At 44.5% G+C, this 13,263-nt stretch overlaps 1 protein-coding gene across 1 annotated transcript in view; it reads right to left on the bottom strand.

Annotated features, from left to right (window-relative positions):
* The window catches only part of CYFIP1 (cytoplasmic FMR1 interacting protein 1), an 80,446-nt gene extending 67,410 nt beyond the window's left edge, over nucleotides 1–13,036 (bottom strand). The window contains exon 1 of the mRNA XM_069769962.1: nucleotides 12,813–13,036. The gene's annotated coding sequence lies outside the window, so the exon portion shown is untranslated. The remainder of the gene's footprint in view (nucleotides 1–12,812) is intronic.
* Between the last annotated feature and the right edge of the window lie 227 nt (nucleotides 13,037–13,263).

Genomic DNA, 13,263 nt, shown 5'->3' with positions numbered 1-13,263 from the left:
GTTATAAATACAGAAATTACCACACAGTTCCTCTTTAGCCTCTGCCACAATCATTTGGCCAAGACTTCCCCAGGAACGGCCTCTAATGGCCTTAAGAATCTATCCCACTAAGCTTTAAAAAGACATTGATTCCCAATGTAAAAAGTTCAACCTCAAATAACTGGTCTGAGCAATATCTACTTACAGATGAAAAATAAAGCCCTTCACTACAAAAATTATCAGATGAAATGCTATGGCTGTGTCAGATGAGATCAGAGGAGATGATGAGGGTGGTACCATGTCATCACAAAACATTTTAAAAACCAAAAAGTATATTGAGTATCCTGAAAATATAGAGGGAAAGAACGGGAAGTAACTCCTTGGAGAGGTGAAAGCACATATGCCATTTAAATTAATTGCAAACTGGCATTATCCCCTGGACTAAGATTTTCAAGTGACCATTCCCACAGATAACAGATAAATAGTATAAGTCAGCCCTTTGGTTAAAAAAAACCAAACTATAGAGTATAAAGCTACAGCAAGAGCAACTTTTCTTCAGAAGACACTAATTTGAACTATTACACAGAGGCATTCACTTTGTGTCAATCCTTGCTCTCCTTTTTGGAAAAAGGACTAACAACATTAAACTTCCCTCAAATAAACAAAAATAATTAAAACCTAAATCCCATAGCTGACAGGTGTTTTTTTTACTTTGCATCACTCAAAGATTTGGTACCTTGGGAACACCTGAGCACCCTCACCTTGAAATTTTTAAGGATTTATCTTCACACAACCATCCAAGTGGTAAGCCAGCAGTCTTCCCACATGAAACATGGTGGATTGCAGCAGGTAATGATCTGGACGCAGTGACAATTTCCAGGTGTTTTTTGCTGTCAGCTCCTTACAGCACATCTTTTGCCATACTGCTGCATACCGGAAAGATCAGGCGATGGACATAACCGGGTCTATTGCTATCACATGCTCATCTCTTGCCCTGGAAGGTAAACTTCCATGAAAACAAAAGGAGGGGTTAGCTGATAGCACGGCAAGTGAGAGATCTGAGGAGTGAGGAGGCAATGCACGGAGAGGGAACCCCTCCCCAGCACTGATACCACCCATGGAGGCACGGCAGCCAACCTTATTGCTCGGGGCACTCAAGCTGACAAGGTGAGCAAAGGCTCATCTCATTTAGGCAACAGCTCAGCTGCTCATGGAAGATGATTTCCTTTTACCATTAACCTCCAATTTAAAAAAAAAAAAAAAGAAGTATGAAAGAGACAACGTAAAGGATCTGCGCTTTTTTCAGCTTAACTTCAGCTGAATTACCAGAATGTCCCCAGCAGTCTGAGAGTAAAACAAGTGTCTTTGCTCAGCTGGGTTCAGTTGGGTCCTCAAGCTGCCCTGGCATGAAGGGCTGCAGTAAGCTAGTAGCGGTAGATGAAAAAGTGGTGGATGAGATTACTTTCCTCCACTCGTTCATCCCACTTTTCGGATGGACTCTGAAAATGGGTGCTGAAAAACGAGGCACGTCCCATCTGCTCCTGAAGGAACCACCAGCTGCCTAGGCTGTCCCCACGGCAGCGACAGCAGAGCAAACCCCTCCTAAGGTCCTAGCCTCTTCAGAGCAGCCCACCTACTGCTGCTTTTTCTCTTGACAGACCCCCTCCCTCCCTGCCCTAAACACACACCCCACCACCTCCAGCCACACTTGGCCAGGCAGGCGGGAAGAGCTAAATGGGCAAAGAGTTAAGCCATGCTGAATCTCAGGGTGAGAAGAGTCAGAGAAGCAGCCCGCTGGCTAACCTCCCATGGTAATTAACGAAAAGCAACAGGGCACAGGGAAACACAAGAGTGCAAGTGCTTTTCCGGGAAGAAAGCATAAAACAAAGTCACCATTCAGGTGCAAAAGAGAGGGCTAAGCACTGAAATTATCATAAATTCTTCATTTTTACAAACCCTATGGGTCAAATCACAGGGACTCATTTACTTCACCATTCTCTGACACCAGTATCTTAAATACACATCCCAAAAAAACAAAATTAAGAAATTCTCCAAAGCTTATATTTTCAGTTGTTTAACCACAAGCTCCAAGAAAACCTGAAGTTTAAAAGAAGCATGGAGCCACTCAAAATGCAGACGGTTACACTTCAAACAGCCTGAAACAGTTTAGGAAAAACATATCCTATGGCCACCATAACTGCCGGACAAGTTCCCACTGCTCAAGAGGAGGGGCTGGGGCCCCCGGTCACAAAAGGCTGGATCAGCAGTTCTGGGCTGCAGCTGGCAGCCAGGGGCCACACGCCACGCTCTGAGCTGGGATCAGCAAAGCCTGACCCGCTCGAGCACAGTTTCTTTCTCTCTCTCCACTGCGGGAGAAGTTACCACAGTATGTTCAGCAACGTGCTAGCGCAATTGCACAAGTGGGGCAAGAAGAGATGCTGCAGCACAGCCCACCTCTGCTGCACAGAATGGGCCACAGTTGCACCCTGTACCACGTAACTCTTGAAACTAGTGTACATCCAACACCAATAAAACACATGCAAATATTAGTGTGAGAATACAGCCCAAGGAAGCAGAAGTGTTTGGGGATGTTCAGGGAATTGGTTTTGGTAAGACCATGCTCTACATAACACAAAAAGACCTCAAAACACTGGAATTTGTAAGTGGAAAAAATTATTTCATATCCAAAAAAATGGAGAAAGATCATGCCAAAGAGTGAGATAATTAAATTAACTAACAAAAAATTGCTGGATTACAGAATATTTTATGACTTTGCAGATGAGAACACTGTTTCATTTGACTGAAAACAGGTGTTGGAAAAGGGTTGCCCCGTGCCTTTTTGCAGTTCACTGGACACATTTTTTCATTTTGCTTTTAAACAGACACATTTGACCTCCAAGTGCTTGTACATGTTCCCAGGCTCAAAATAAGATAAAGAGGAAGTCTGTCTGCACTTTAAACAGCACTTCCTTTGACATTGCCTCTCTTTTTTCCTAAGCCTGCAAAAGCATCTTTGAATCTTAAATTAAAACAAAATCTCAAGCCTGGCATGGATACTGAAGATTAAAATTGCCATGCAAACCATGAATTGAAATATGTATCCACATGAGTTGTTTTGACTTTTTAAAACATGCACAAATAAATAAATACATAAATAAATAAATAAGGCAAAGCTTACCCTACTTTACAGGACAGAATACCATGATGAAAATCAGGAAAATTCTATGTACAACAGTTAAAGAGGGAGAAAAGAAGCGTATCCTTCAAAAAGGAGGCACAAAGGCATCCCACAGTCCATGCACAGAAGGAAAGAAGTTAAAATAGAGATAAATTTAAAAAGATGATTGAACAGCCTGCTGAACCAGGGTCTATAGGACCTATCTCACTGAACTCCATGGGAACTAATGACAACATTCCCCCAGGAATAGGCTTGGTCTGCACAGCAGCATAAGTTCAAGTTTTATTCCTATAGCAACACAACATTTTCAGGTTTCTTCTGTTCCACTGTGTCATTCTTCTATGTTACTGGCTTGCAGAAAATCAATTAAATCATTTTTCTATGAGGAAAATTTGATTCAGTATTCTGTGTAATGTTCCTACTCCGGTTAAACTGTGAGACCCTGATCACAAAAAGCCCTTGTGAAGGGAAGAGCTAACAAAAGGAATGGATTTTCTCTTCCAAGAACAGCACAGTGATTACCATAATATTCACTTTTCTTTCAAGCCTCCAAGATGTCTCTCAAAAATTCCGTTTTAGTTCTATTTTAATTAAACTTCAAAAGCCTCAGCTATTCAACTGCATACCTATCAATTCAGACTAAGCAGAAAACATTTTAACAGACTGATAACTAAAGTACTTCAGAGAACAGCAATGTGCTGGATCTTCTCCGTTTGAATGCTCTTTTTCTGCACTCTGGTCGGCACAATCCGCCTTTTTGCCAAGGGGATCAGTGTAAGATGTTCCTTTCGGGACTGGAGCTCCTGTTCGTTCCTAAGCAACACATTTGCATAAGCTGAAGGAGCAAAGAAAAATGCCTTTCACATCATTTACTGGCCTGCCTGATTAAAGTAAAAGACAGAAGAGAAAGCAAATAGCAGCTGACAGTCTTTTGTGCAACAGATTTGACATAATGTTAAGCTTTCAAAAATACATCTGTGATTGGAATAAAAAAAGGCTCAAGAGGTGTAAAAGAGAAAACAAAAGTTCCAGCACTGAATTATCCCATCCCAGCACCATAGCAAGTCCCAGAAGAATGGCCACATAATGGAAACAATTAATTTAGTATTAGACTCCTACAGGGCGGTGTGGCTTACATTAACTGCTTTGCCCTGCCATTGGAGGGGTGCAGGGGGGGAAGCAGGCTTCCAAAAGCAGCCACAGATTTGGGGTAAAATGTAAGGCTAAAGCACAGAAATTACATATATATATATATTTTTTTTTTTAGAAAATCTGAACTTCCCAAACTAAAAGCTCTTTGTGTTCAGTCGTGTGTGAATTTTTCAGGCAACCTTCTTCATTAAGGTAGCCTACATTGCTACCTGTCCAGTTTCTGTCTGCTGCAGGGAAACATCACAACAAGCAATCCCCTTCTCTTTACACAAGCAATACCTATGCTATAACTGTGCAACCAAGCTTCAAGCATTCAGTGATACACCTGTTTTATCACCTCAAAAAACAAATTCTGTGCATTATCAGCTACTTCAGTAACCAACAGCAGCACCACTAATGCAACCTAAAAGCCATGCTTTCATGACTCCGTACTGTTCCTTCCTCCCTCCCTCCCACGAGATAATGAAGGTCAGGAGGACACTGCTGCTAATGATGCTGTCATGTAGCTGAAATGGCTCGCTGACACACTGACCACCAGCACTCAGATGACAATCAGTCATGCTTGTCAAGTAACTATAGGCATTCTCTTCCAATGTCCTGGACGAATTCAAACACATTTCCAATGACAGGAAGGCCTGACATTCTACTATTGTCACAACAGGTTATGAATGGGAACTCTCAGGCTCTTTGGACAAAGCCTACATCAAGACTGGTGAGCCAAGGTAGGACAGAATCACCTTTCTTGATGCCTGGCACCAGGTGCAGGTCTACTAGCTACTCTCTTCTAAAGCATCAATAAGAAAACTCTTCCACAATTAGAGAATATCGTGTAACCCTAGCACTCCCATATCATAGCACAAGGCTGGAGTCACCATATTCTTGCTAGCAAGTTAGCACAGGAGTGGGTTTATCTTTTCCTGCAGTGTTAGCAGCCAGCAGTAGCACATGGATGAGCACATACTAATTTTACAGCAGCAGCACCTGCAGTGGACAATGCAGCAAGTAATCACCAGGTATTTTGATAGGCAGCCTGGCTAGTACTATGCAACTGCAGTACCATTCCACACCTTGAAGCTTTGGAGGAGAGATGCAACTTCCTGATGATAAAACATAAGGTCATATGCTATCCCCATGCATGGATCTCAAGTGCAGTGTTATGCACACGCTTTCAAAATGGGAAACTGATTCTGCTCATCCCCACTCGTTTTATTTGAGAATCCATTATGATGATATGGGAGAAGCCTTACCCTGTAAAGTTTGCTCCAAAGGCATCCCATGCATGCAAGCAAGGAGGGAAGGCCTGTCACTGCAGCTTGGTCTGCAGCATGCAACCCTCTCTGCAATGGCACTTGTGCTACAAGAATTCACAGATGGGTTTTGCTTGGTTTGTTTTATCTGGGTACCTAAGCCTGAAGCCCAAAATCTAAGTTGCCAATATAAAATTTAAAAACTGCTATTGGTGGGGCTAGATGGCTGAGGGGGGTTGTGCTGATTTACTAATTAACTCTTATAGAGCTGAGTTAGTTCCAAGTGAACATGGGAAAAATATATTAATCTTAAACTTACGTACATATTAAAAACTCTTCTGCAATATTTGGCCTCACTTCAGGCTGGAATGAAGTTAAAGATTTAACTGTTGTCTCATTCTAGGTTAGGTGTGCTGAGATCTGTTTGCTATATTTGTCTCACCCCATTAATGCTCCCTGATATTATATCTTTGAGTTGCACTAGCTGCAACTTACACTTTGCTTGTCCTTCAGTTCTTATTGCTTCTTGACTCACTCACTCCCCTTCTCTTTTTCATGTTCTTTTCCTCTCACTCCTTTCACACTTTTCCTCAGTTCACTCCTCCCCTCTGCTGTTGTTTAATCTTCTTGTTTTGCTGCTTTGGCCATTTTGCTGCGCTGCTGCTGTTATCTCCTGCAGCTGTCCTCAATGCGCATTTCTTCCATGCTTCTGTTTCTGAATCTTCCTGCTGCTGCATGGGTGTGTTAGGAAGCAATACTGAACAGCATTGCTTTGGGCAAGAATAAAGCTTAGCACAGAAGGTAAGCACTAAAGCACAGTGCTTATGGCATGTTCAGCAGTTGCGAAAAGCTCTCTCATTTCTTAGCAAAGATAAGATTCCCGGTGGAAGGATTCTGCAAGAACGAGGAAGGAAGCAGCAAGAGCAATAACCACCCCAGAGAGGAGACAGCATGTGCACATGGAGTTAGCCTGGTGTCGCTCAGACACAACACCTTTCATCCTGCAGAAGGACTACCGTCACAGATTGCTCATGCTTATGCCTATTCAACACGGGTTTGGCTGGTTGTCCTTTGTGGAGGGACTGCTCTTAGTTTAATCGAAAAGGGCACACCTGTGTGCATATGCTGAAAGGAGCAGTGGATGGTGGGCTGAGCAGCAGTCTGTCATGTTACAGGTGAGGGAGATGAGCCACAAAGATCAAGAGAAAGACAAGTTTAGAGTCTTTAGATTTCAATCTAAGCAACAATACAACCCCTCAGCCTTAGACAAACTGTTAATTTAGGCACATGAGTTCTTGAACTGTACTTTCATTTCACAAGACTGGGGAGAAATAAAGAAGAAAACATTGTTTTCTCAGGGGAGGGGAGTATAGCACTCTCTTCCTGAGCCCAGTTCCAGACATGGTTGCTCCAGGGTCAGCCTTACCGCTTCTTGGTGGAGCCCACCCGGCAGCAGCCCCTGCCTGCGGGGACCGCAGCACTGCTGGGGACAGCTGCCCAGGGAGGGGCAGCCCCCCAAGACTCCCTTCTGCAGCGCTTTTGCATGATGCATCCAGCTCTGTCTTACAGCATATGCCCCCCGATGACATGACAGGCATTAATTATATCCAGCGGGTCTTTTCAGTGCAAACGTGCAGCTGAAGCTCTGGCTTCAGCCCTGCCTTATTTTAATGAGTGAAGAAAGGCTTCAGTAACAATGACTCTTTAAAACAGAGGCTGTGTGCTGTCATTCCCACTCCTTCCCTCTACCTGTAAGTACTTAGTAAATCAACAATACAACCCTATCAACATTCATTTAATCAAAAAAAAAATTACACTGCTTTATCTGAAAAATAAGTTGGAAGATACTTTAGGCAAATTTGTATTATTCATGCCTAAAAGTAGCTTTTTACTAAATATCCAATACAGTACAATTTGCAAAATTACAGTATTTTAAAAAAAACAGGCTTCAGAAGCTGTTAAAAAAAGTGTACCACTGTGCATTTCAGGGAGGAGGGGGAGAATCGGACAAAAAGCAAGTCATAATTTAATAGTTCTCTTAAAAAATTAAGGAAATACTGCAGGACATGGTGGAGGAAAAAACAGAAATAAGCAAATAGCTTCTAGTTTCTTAAGCTTTCTTTTTCCTCTAAAGAGCTCATCATCTCTAACATTCATTTTTATACAATACATGAAAATATGCAGTTTCAGTGAAAATTCATCAAAAGCTTTACTTCTGATATCACCTGAGAAGCATCCACATCTATCTTGAGAAATGTGTTACAACAGTTCACTTGAACTTTACATTCGGAATCTATAATTCAGTGTACTCTCCTTATTGATTTAATATATGTCAGTGAACTCACTTAAAATAATTAGAGCTATACTGAAAGAAGACTATAAATCAAGTTCAGGTCTACAGCATTTTTATTTCCTGCCAACAAAGTGTTCATGTCCCTATCAGAATTAAAGTATTTTAAAGTGACAAACAGCACTACCATATTTTCATCTAAACCCTGGAAACAAATCTCCTGTATACCTGTAGTGCATAAAGTAAGCACCTCCAAAAGCTCCTTGTACCACCATGTTCACCTTTACTTCTCTCCGGTTACCGAGAAGTGTTTGACAGGGGCCTCATGGCACGACTCGGAGAGCTGCAAATCCACACCTGGCAGACCACAGCTGGGTAAGTTCCACACAGGGAGTGCCCAGCAAGCCGCTCATTTAGCTACAAAGGGTCTTCCACCCCGAAAGCCCTCTGTGAGCTCAGTGCCTCACCAGGGCATGAGATCGATGCCCCACTGGGTCCCTGCCAGCAGAAGCAGAGGTCTGGCAGAATGAAACAGCTACAGAAGATGTGGGGAAGGGATATGGCAGCAGGGCACAAGTGCTGCTCCTAGCTCTCCCCGGGAGCAGGGACATCCACCTCCCAACTGGGAAGGCTTGGAGAGCTGGGCTCCCTCCCCAGCACCCCCAGCCAGATCTGACCTCAACTCTGCCACCCACCACCTTAAATCACCTCTCCCACAACAGTTTCTCTAGAAAGGTTACACAGCTATAAATTCACTTGCTGTCCTGCTGACGGTCGGCCTGAGGGGAACAGGGCTTCTACTGAGGTGGCAAGTGTGTGACAATTATTTCTACCATACCCACCTTTACCACAACCCTACTTTTTACAGTTAGAAGTCCAAGACTGCCAGTTTTCCCCCCAAAACACTGAAGACAGGATTTTTTTCCACAACGCACACATTTATGAATTTATAGACATAATAGAGGTAGAGAACAAACAGTACATATTGACACAGAGAAAATCTTTTAAGTCCTATGAAGAAAACAAGCTTCAGAGGTTTTTTGCCAATGTGTTTACCAGAGATAAGGAGCTACCCAAAATATGAGTTACAACATTTTGGTGCTAAGAGATAGAAAGATTATCTGCTGTTTTGCACCCTCTACCTTCCTGTAGCAAGTCTCATCAATGCATCATACATTAATTTTACCACTAGAAAGGCAGGTGATGTGGATTAATGGAATTACACTTAAACCAAGCAAATCAATACACACTCTCACTTATCAGTATTACACAGCAAAGCGTACCCCTGAGACCTACAAACGTCAGCTTCTAAAGGCAGATGTATAGCAAAGAAGAATCCTAAACTGATGTCTGTAGCTTAAAACATAAGTACCATTACTAAGTTCTCAATAAGTTTTTGCAGGTATACAATCATATTTCACAATGTGGAAACGTCCTTCTTTCATATTACCTAGTCAGATCTGCACACATGCACAAAAAAAAGGATAAATATAGGTGGTTTTCATTTGTTATATATTCAAATAACAATGTAGCCAAAAACTAACAAAATGCCCTGCAAGAATAAGGTCTGTCAGAGGCCATTTGTAACAAGGTATATGTTCTAACTATCCATAGTTTCCAAATCTGTTATATTTACTACTCCCTCTCTGTGTGACTTAACTGAGAGCACGTCCACATGGAAGCTGAGGACTGTTTAAATGAATCACATTCCCAAGTGCATGGATGGATCCACCCGAACCACTTCACCGGCCATTCATGCTTGGGTTGTGTCAAGCTTCTGCAGCATCCCTAGGTAAACAGGCACTTAATTTGGTTCAAGAATAATTGCTTATTAAGTTGGGGCTTGCCATAGTAACTACAGCTATTTAAAAACATATAAACAATAAAAATTCAGAAACTCGCACTGTCACTGTTTCAAGAGAAGTGAAGTCAATCATATGGCCGACTTCTGATTCACTATAGTATAACACACCGCCCTACATTAAAGTTTACTTTACTTGTTGTTATAGCAAAGGAACCACATGAAGAACTTGCCCCGAGAACGTAGAGCAACAGCTGTAAAATGAAATCGTCTTGATGCGCACATAAATACATGTGGAAATTATACTAAAATTAATTTTCTCTTGTATAGCATTGCAAGCAATCCCAGCAGCTTTCAGGCCAAAGGGTGAATAAAACTGAATCCAAGAAAATGAGCTTTGTGGGGATTTTTTTTCCCATCTTTTTGTTCCAACTTTGCAGCTCAAACCCAACTACCCTGAAGCTTCCACCTCAGCCTAAATATCTTGGAAATCTATGAGAAACAAAATTAAAAACAAAAATCAGATGATTCTGAGAAGAGACTTATGACGAGATTGTGAAACCTACCCTCAGGAACAAGCCACCTTCCAAAACATCTCTCTCGCAGAATGAATAAACAAAGCACTAACCAAAATCTAAGGAGTATATCGGACAAACTTCTAACACAAAACATGCAGCTGGAACAGATAGCTGTTAATTATTTAACTACACTTTAAAGTCTGTATAATGGATCAAGAGAACTTATGGGTTCAAGCCCAGGGGCTGATTTCCACCCAAGGTAAACTGAAGAAACAAGAATTTTGTTAATGAACACTTTAGATATTACAGGTACATCACTAAAGGACTACCAGGGTTTTTTTAAGTCATACATTCAGAAGTTAAGAACTCAAAAGTCTGGACTGTTTGTGGAACATTCCCTTTCTTAGAATGTAGATTTATTTTTTTTATTAAACAACTTATGTAATTCAGCTCCACTTAGGTTTAAGTATTGTGATACCTATTAAGTGAGAATCAGTTTTATGTTAATACTGCTGAACACATTTCAAACACCACTCCACTCTTCTCATTAGGACCCTCAACAGGAATCGACCAAACCCAAGGTCTGTAAATAAAATGCATGAAGTCTTACTCATCTTCAGCAGGGCAGTTTGGGGGGCGAGCTGGGTATATTTTTAAGATTCCAAGAGGTTTATTCTCTAAAGAAATAAATAATTAAATTAGGTGTAGCAATGTGAAAACCACAAAGTACAATTGAGATATTCCTTCAATCTCACCGTCCTTTACTAAAAAATATATAAAAATTAAAAAAAAAAAAAAAAAATCTAAGCTGCTGCAGAGAAAGACTACTATACATTTCTTAGAGGGCAAGCCAAGCAAGCTTTGACAATATCAGGACTAAGCCTTCCTGCTGTACCCCAGTGCTGTACAGGCTGCTTCCAAATTCCTCCTCCTCATTCCTGGCAACTACAGAGACACTGGCTGCCTACAGCAGCCAGACTTCACAGACCAGTTGTCTGGGAATGCTTAAAGAGCCTTTTACATTAGATCAGGAGAAACTCTGTGTTTACAAATGCAAAAAAAAAAAAAAAAAAAAAAAAAGAGTTTTCAAAAGGTAAAAGTAGGACTTAAATAAAGCCAAGGACCAGAACACATAAGTAAGGACTAGCAATTCATTTTCTAGCTATCTCAGAGATACTCGGTTTGAGCTTAAAACTGTTTCTGTAAGTGCAATTAATATAAACATAATCCAGAGATCGCAGAATTACATTATAGTATTATTAGAAGTCCCACTTTGAAAAACACACTAACCAGCAACACTGCATGTGTACGTGTTCAGTAAGTTTACTGTAATAAAGTTACGGCAAATAAGTAACTGGAATGCAACAAGGACTGGAGCTGCTCATTAGCCTAAGCTCTCCATTTCCCACAGTTTACAGCAAAGCCTGGTATGATCTTCTAATTAAGCAACTCCTCCAGACAGCTTTCCACCCCCTCCAATGTGCGCTCTCCAGCCACCACTTCAGGCAGACTGACTACATCCCACAAAGACAACTTCTTCCTAACAGCCTCCCTGGCACAAACAACCATTTACATGCCTAAATGCTACTCAAACCTGTCATCAAACGGCGCAGGAATAAAAATCAAGGCAATGAGAGCCTACTGAAGGGCAAAGACGTCAGCAACTCTGCTAATCGAACTACAGGAATACTCACACTGATGAAGTGCATGTCTGTCTGCATCTCTTTGCTCATCAGAGACAGGTAGGAGAGGGACGGGGTACCAGACCGTACCTCTGGAGAGTTTCGTGCTTACATTGCTGCTCTCACTACAGCACAGTTATTTTAACTGGATCAAACTCTGCTTCCTGAAGGGGAAGGTACTCTATGTCCTCAGACGGACGCTAGACCACCTCCTTTATCTGAAGAGCGGGGTGAACTTGCATAGGGCTTTTTACTTTTATTTTTCCCCACCTAATCCCCTCCCGGACAGCCTAGGAAGCAGAACTCCGACCTCCCCTGCGTTGCAGACACACGGGCTACACGTGAGAGCAGCGCAATTCAGACCCCGCGCCCCGAAGAAGAGACTAAAATTGGCTTTTAGGTAGCTACCCCCGAGGCTTCGCCCACTGGCGGGGCCCGCCTGAGGGAAGAAGGGCCGCCGGAGGGCGGGGGAAGGGCCGCCTGAGGGAAGAAGGGCCGCCGGAGGGCGGGGGAAGGGCCACCTGCCCGTTGCCGACAGCCGAGCCGCCGCACGGCCCTTCCCTTCCTTCCCTTCCCTTCGCCCCGCCAGGGCAGCGCCTCCGAGGCGACGCCCGGGCACCCCGGGGCCCGGCTCCGCCCGAGCAGCGGGAGCCCCCGCGGCGGCCCCGGGGAGGCCCCGCGCCCCCGCGGCGCGGCGGGCCCGGCCCCGCAGCTCGGCGGGCCGCAGCCTGCTGGGAGGGGGTCAGCCCTGGGGGGGGCACCGAAAACAGAGCGGGGGGAACAAACAGGTCCAAAATAAGCGTATCGGGCTCGCGGCCACTACCGAGAGGGGCGCGGAACCGTCCGGCACCTCAGGGAAAGCGTTTATAAATGGGGGAGGGGGGCGAAGCCGCAGCCGACCCGGCGGCGGGACGGCCCCCACCCCGCGGGCAGGCCGCTCCCGGGCCCGGGGAAGCGCTGCTCACCCGCTCGCCGCCGGCTCCCGGGAACGGCGCTGCCCGGCGGCGGTAGGGGCCCGTCTGTCTGTCTGTCTGTTTGTCCGCCCGCCCGGGGGCTCCGCTCGGCTCCGTCCGGCCCGTCGTCCGCCGCCGCCGAGGGTCGCGTCGGCCCGGCGGCTCCGCTCCTGGGCCGCGCCTGGCGGGGAGTTTCCTGTCTGAGTCACTTCAACCGGGAGCTGCGCAGGGAAACACCCTTCCTGCCGCTCCAGCTCCTCCTCCTCCTCCCGCCTCATCCCAAACCTGCCGCCCCTTCCCCGCCGGCAGACGCCGGCTCCTCCTCCTCCTCCGCCCGGGGAGCCGGAGCCGGCCCGGCGCTGCCGCAGGCGGCGGAGCTGCCCGCTCGACTGCCACGGCCCGAGCCGCCTCTTCGCTTTTAATGAAAGCGACATTTCGGTGCCGTACGCACAGGGAAACCCAT

The sequence above is a fragment of the Haliaeetus albicilla genome, chromosome 25, assembly GCF_947461875.1.
Source record: "Haliaeetus albicilla chromosome 25, bHalAlb1.1, whole genome shotgun sequence".
Taxonomy (NCBI): domain Eukaryota; kingdom Metazoa; phylum Chordata; class Aves; order Accipitriformes; family Accipitridae; genus Haliaeetus; species Haliaeetus albicilla.
The sequence above is the reverse complement of the archived record's forward strand: the minus strand, read 5'-3'. Positions and strand labels throughout refer to the sequence as shown.